We start from the raw sequence: 6,000 nt of genomic DNA on the forward strand, positions 1-6,000 counted from the left end.
GCTCAAACAGAGCAGTCAAGTTAACGTCAGACAGCAGATACAGTAACAGTAAAGCAGAGAAGCCTATTTAAAGAAAGTACTCAGCCTAGATTCAAGCCGTCTAGCAGTAAGAAACCTCCACAAGTCCATTGCACACTGCAAAAAAAAAAACATGAAAACATGTTGTTAACCAGCGCCAGAAATGGACATTTCATCACTTAATTAATGCCTACATTTATATTTAATATTATCTTTGAGACGGATGCATTTACAGATTTTTACCATCTGGATAAAATGAGTTCTACTTAAGTAAAATACAAGTACCTCAGAATGATACGTACAGTACTAGAGTAAATGTCCGTAGTTCCTCTCCACCGTGTAGTAATGACACTCCACCGATGTTGCTCGTTATGACGGCGACCAGCAGATGGAGACAAATCATTGGTTTTCTGATATTGAAAAGATTTCATCCATCCAATAGTTTGAGAGATATTTCAGTCGGCACCAACTGAGCGACAGACGCTGTAATCCCTAAAACAACGGACTACATCAAAAACACACTTTGAAATGGTTCACTGTTTTTTATGGTTTTTTTTCAGTGAAATTTCATCACCTCGCGCCCCACACAAAGGTCATAAATGTGTGGAAGGTAGCAGTGGTGGAATGTAACTAAGTACATTTACTCCAGTATTGTACTTCAGTCCAAATGTTGAGGTATTTGTACTTCATTTGAGTCTTTTCTTTCCATGCCACTTTCTACTTCTACTCTACGCTACATTTCAGAGAGAAATATTGTACTTTTTTACTCCACTACATTCATCTGACAGCTTTAGTTACTAGTTACTTTACACATTACAGTTGTTTTCCATTGATAAACGACAGTGGGCACAGCTGGAGCTACATGTGCAAAACTCTAACTCCAGTCTGCACAGCAGCAGTTTATGTGAACCAAACTCTAGTTGGTTTTTTCATCGCTTGAACAGTTTTCAAAAATCTACACACTTATCCCATGACTTTAACAACAACCTGCACAACGCTGTAGATTTACAGCACTTTGTCCAAATGCTAACACACTGCTGTCAGAACTGTTAACCACCCATTCAAAACACAATGGATTTCAGTCTGGTGCATTTCAAACACTGCTGATTGCAATTTTAACTGAAACACTTGTTAGTGAACACATACTGTGTATATATATTATATATAGGGAAAGCTCAGAAAGACTTTTTTGGGGAAATAAAGAAACACCAAATAAGAATGACTCAGTTCTACACTGTACTGTTGGAGAGAAACAGGTAAAAGAGCAAAGATACCAACATGTCCAGGTAAGATGTCTGACGTATATATACACAGTGTAGGACAAATTTTTTGATTTTTTCTGCGTTCAGATTTTGGGTATTGTGTCTTGTATGTATATTGGGTGTCACTGTGGTATTACCGTCCTAGGGCAAGGTTATAAAGGTAAGATCCAAATTGTTGCCGGCAGGTGTTTGGCCCGGGAAGGACAAATGGTTTTTTGACCGCTAATGCTGTGGCGCTGGAGTGCATTAGTGCCAAACCCTTTGTTCCAACGTTGTCTAATTGTTTATGGATTTAACGCTGAAAACATGGACATTTCATGCTGCACAGTTAAAGGGATACTTCACCGATTTAGCATTCAGCTTTGTATCAGTAGAAACCCGATAGTATTTCTGAATGACCGTGCCTCCCTCCCTCATGTCCCCCTGAGACGAGAGATTTCTGCATTTGGGGCCTGGAAAAAATCTTCCGATGACGTAAAATGACGATTTTTGCCAGTGGGACGAACGGGATTCGTTGACTATTCTTCACACAGGGATTGGACTGCGAGTCTTGTAGAATGAAAAGCGTTACATCTTGAATCTTCGCTAAACAGGCTCTTTGGATTTTCAACAAAAATATCTGCATTCAAACTACCGGACGACTATGGTACCTTGGGTACAGATCGGAAATGGATGGAAACGCGTTATTACAGCACGCCATATTACCACGCGCTTACGCCTGCACGGAGACCAGCGGTGTCGCTCAATGCCGCTAGCCGGCGGGAAGGGGGCATCCTTCGGTAGGTGGAAAGCTAACGCTAGCTCTCCACCTGTCCCAGCCATCCTGCTTGCAAGTGTCTGCTCATTAAACCAACAAGCTGGATTACATACTTTCACGAAACTCCCAACGTGAGTTCAGTGACTGCTGTGTTTTTGTTGTTGTGGAAACATGCCTGAACAACAGTGTACGGAACCGGGACTATCCAGCTACCAGGCTGCTTCCGCCCGGCGGTCGAGGTGGGGCTGGTGTAGAAATAAAATCTCAACTAGCTACTGCTAACTGCTGTGGGCTGTGTTACGCTATCGAAAATGTGGTGATTTGTATCCATTTAACTCCTAACTGCTGGTGGAGTTTGTGACTGTTAAATGCCGACCATTCTACATTACACACGTATCACGGCTGTGTTTATGCTCGGTGTTTACAGCCCACCAAGCGCTAATGCTAGTATGCGTTAGCTGAACTTTACGGAGCCTATAAAGTGTGTGTACTAAATGTAGCCTGTTTTTATATAATGTCGTTTTTATATAATGTCGTTTTTATATTAAATGTGTAACACCACTTGAGTCACGATGAAACGTTGTTTCGTGTATATGGTTGAAATGACAATAAAACACGCTTGAGTTGAGTTGAATGCCTCTGTCGGTCTGTCAAGCGGTAGGCGTGGCTTGGGAGTGGACTCAAAGCAACGAAGCAGGTGCATTCTGGGATTTGGTGTTTTTCATCCATATAAGACCAAAACACATTTTCTGGCTTTTCTCGGCCTAGAAGGCACCAATTTCAATTTTTTTTTCACATTTCTACTACATAAGTGACCCAATTTAAAGATATATTCAGCTTTCCAGCGGTGAAATATTCCTTTAACCAAAATAAACATATTGTTAGTCTGTAACGCAACATCATCAGACGATTCTTAAACGCTACACATCATGTTAACATAATGCCAGGTCACTCCGGGTTCAACCACCTCAGTAGTTACAGTATCAGACCTTCTAGCTTCTACACACAGGTATAAACAAGGTGAGAAACACTTCCTTTACTATAGTAGAACGGTGGACTTCCTGTTGTTCACAAAGCAATGGAGGTGGAAGCCATGGAAACACCACCTTCACTTGGATTTAGAGATGATGCAGGAGCATGGCGAGCCAGGACATCCCATGTTCTTTGTTATTACATACCTAACCTAGTTTTTAACTTACTTTTCCAGTCATTACATAAATGACTACAGACAAAATAAATTGATATATATATATTGAAGCAAACTGCTGATTTTCATTCCCTCTTGTTTATGTAGCAGGTGCAGATTGATGACAGGAGGATGAATCTGATGCCACATATTTCTCTGTCTGTAATGAAGAAAGACAATAGAAGTTGCACAGTCATTTCCACAAGCGTAATGGCTGCCGACATTAACAGACGCTTTTGCAAAACAAAAAAAAGCAATAAAACCAAAATGTCCTTCAGCACATTCTCATCTGAACAACAAAATACATCATTACAGCTGCCTCAGTTACATACTATACAGTGGTTCTACACACATCAATTTAACAGATTATATTCTGATATACATTTCAAACATATTGAGTTAAAGAGCCAACTCTTTGAAGGTTTGAAAATAACTTCAACTTTGTGTAATTTCCCCTCAGTCTACCTATGTTACCTTATAGAACCAGAACCATCAGACAGTTTCACTAACTGGTGTCAGGTCCTGAGTGGAGAGAGTCTGACTGGACGTTATTACTGGGAGGTGGAGAGGAGAGGGAGAGTGTATGTAGCAGTCGCATACAAGAATATCAGCAGAGGAGGGGGGGTGGATGAATGATGAAATCTCGGGCGTTAGATTGTATCAACAACAAATATACATTTTGGTACAACAAAGTCCAAACTCCTGTCTCAGGTCCTGAGTCCTCCAGAGTAGGAGTGTACCTGGATCACAGTGCAGGTATTCTGTCCTTCTACAGCGTCTCTGAAACCATGACTCTCCTCCACAGAGTCCAGACCACATTCACTCAGCCGCTCTATGCTGGACTCTGGTTTGAATGGTCTTCTAGAGACTCTGCTGAGTTGTGTAAACTGAAATAGACAGAAGTCATTTAAGGGTTAAATTCTGTGTTTTAACTCTTTGACATATTTAGTCTTCATGTTTGTTGCTGAGAGCTGATTGGTGTGGCCTTTCTTCATTGCACAGAGATCAGCTGTCAATCAAACATTCTGAGCGGTACTTTGACATGTTGTCATTAGTTGACATCTTGTCATTAGTTCCATTTTGTTTTCTACTGTCCTTTTTATTTTTTAACAGTGATCTACTTTGTTTTAGTCAGATTAAAACAGATATTGATGTTGTAAATATGGATGATGCTCAAAGACTGAGACGGCTGTGCACATGTTATCTTGAGAAATCCTGAGAGAAGAGAAAAAAGATCTTTACCGAGATGATCTGTAGATATTAGTTGTTGTTTGTTATTCATGTATTTCTCCACGTTATGTATCTGCGGGACAGGAAGATGTCTGTTAAATAGCGGTGTCTTGTAATCCCATGTGGGACGGGCCAAATGTTTGGCGTGACCCAGAAATCAAATCAAACTAAAAGTGTATTTAGTTTCTCTTCCACTGCACGGCTCTGAAGAGAGAAAGCACAAGACCTCCTTTATCCTACACACTTTGTTCTCTTTGTTGACATTTGTAAAGAAATCTAGATTTACATTTATGTGTTTGGTGGACCAAATCAAATGTTGTTATCATAATCATAATCAATAACCCATTTATTTCTTTTACATAGCTGAGATATTATCATTTATTACAACACTGTAAGCAAGGAGATATAAAAACCTGTCCTAGTATAAAGAACACACCACTACATCTAAAAACAAATCTGTCAAAAAAAGTTTAGTGTTTTCCTTGGGTTAAATTTGAAAAGTTTTTTTATATCACAGATATGGGTTTCGTTCAACCAAATTGCCCCAAAATAACCTGGATGCATGCATGAATGTTGTATGGAACCCAGACAACATTCTTTACAGGTAAAATCAATCATTACTTCCATTGAATTTGTTTTTTTTAATTCAATTTTATAACATTTGAAAATAAAATTGTCCTGACTAAACTTTGGCATAAACCAGTCTGTGATCCACTCATATCCTCTCATCATAACTAATAGTCAAAATAGTTCATAGTTTCTGCTTTGTTAAACTCAAAAATGAGGTATAATGTCATTTAAGTTAAGTTTATTGGCCATTAATGAAACAAAGCGTTGAAAAAAGGAAGAAAAACGTCGGGAAAAATTCATTTTTAATTTTGGGTTAGAATATTTGAGTCGGAAGGACAACAAGTTGATGGTCAACAGGAAGACGACACGAGGGTTAACCAATCAGAAGAGTCAGATGTATATTGTGTGGGTGAGGAAGAGAGAGAAAGTCAAAGCTTGCTGACACTGCTAAGAAGTGTCTCCCTGGGACTGACCTGATGTCATGTTCAGCTTACTGGTTCCAGAGGGAGCTACAGCCAGAGACATGCTTCCAGGAGACATGACTGCTCCACACAAAGAGCTCAAACTGAACTAAATAAGGCCCCAGATTCAGAAATCAAGTCAACACATTCTAACTGGGGGTTAGAGTCTGGGGGTCCTATGAGGGTTATATATTTACTGGTAAGAAGTAGGGCTGGATCCAAATATCAGACTATAGGGATATTCATTTGTTGGGTAGGTATTCGATTTTCATTTTCGCATTCACGTATACGTTATTTTTTCATTTTTCTCATTTAATACTGTAATAAAGTTAAGAGGGATTCAACTTTTAGAGAAACGCAGCCCTAAGAAGGATATAAACCCTCTGAACGGTTATTTTTACCTTTTTTTGAGAAGTGGGTTGTCTTTCATATATTTTGACGGGGGAGAAATCTACCTCTTCTAAATATTGGGGGCATATCCCCTGCATCCCAAAAAAAAAAAAAAAATATATCCCT

Source organism: Perca fluviatilis, chromosome 17 (assembly GCF_010015445.1).
Source record: "Perca fluviatilis chromosome 17, GENO_Pfluv_1.0, whole genome shotgun sequence".
NCBI lineage: Eukaryota > Metazoa > Chordata > Actinopteri > Perciformes > Percidae > Perca > Perca fluviatilis.